The following is a 274-nucleotide window of genomic DNA, read 5'->3' as shown; positions in this document are numbered from 1 at the left end:
AGTGGGTGCCGGTCGCAGGGCTCGACGGGAAGTGGAGTCCGGTCGGATTCGCGGGCGGCGCCAGCCACCGCTCCGCGGGACTACAACTCCCAGAATGCCGCCTGCCCGGGGGGAGGAATGGGGAGGAGGAGGCGAAGGGAGGGAGAGAGCAAGAGAGGGAGGGACGAAAGCAGGGAGCAAGCGGCGGCGAAGGGGGCAGAGCCAAGCAGCCCCGGTGACACTGGGAGGGGAGGGGAGGAGGAGGGGATCGCTGCGAGGACCGAGCGGATTCCGG

This window comes from Neophocaena asiaeorientalis, unplaced genomic scaffold, assembly GCF_003031525.2.
Source record: "Neophocaena asiaeorientalis asiaeorientalis breed wild unplaced genomic scaffold, Neophocaena_asiaeorientalis_V1.1 scaffold1097, whole genome shotgun sequence".
In the NCBI taxonomy this organism is placed as follows: Eukaryota; Metazoa; Chordata; class Mammalia; order Artiodactyla; family Phocoenidae; genus Neophocaena; species Neophocaena asiaeorientalis.
This window is presented reverse-complemented; position numbering follows the sequence as displayed.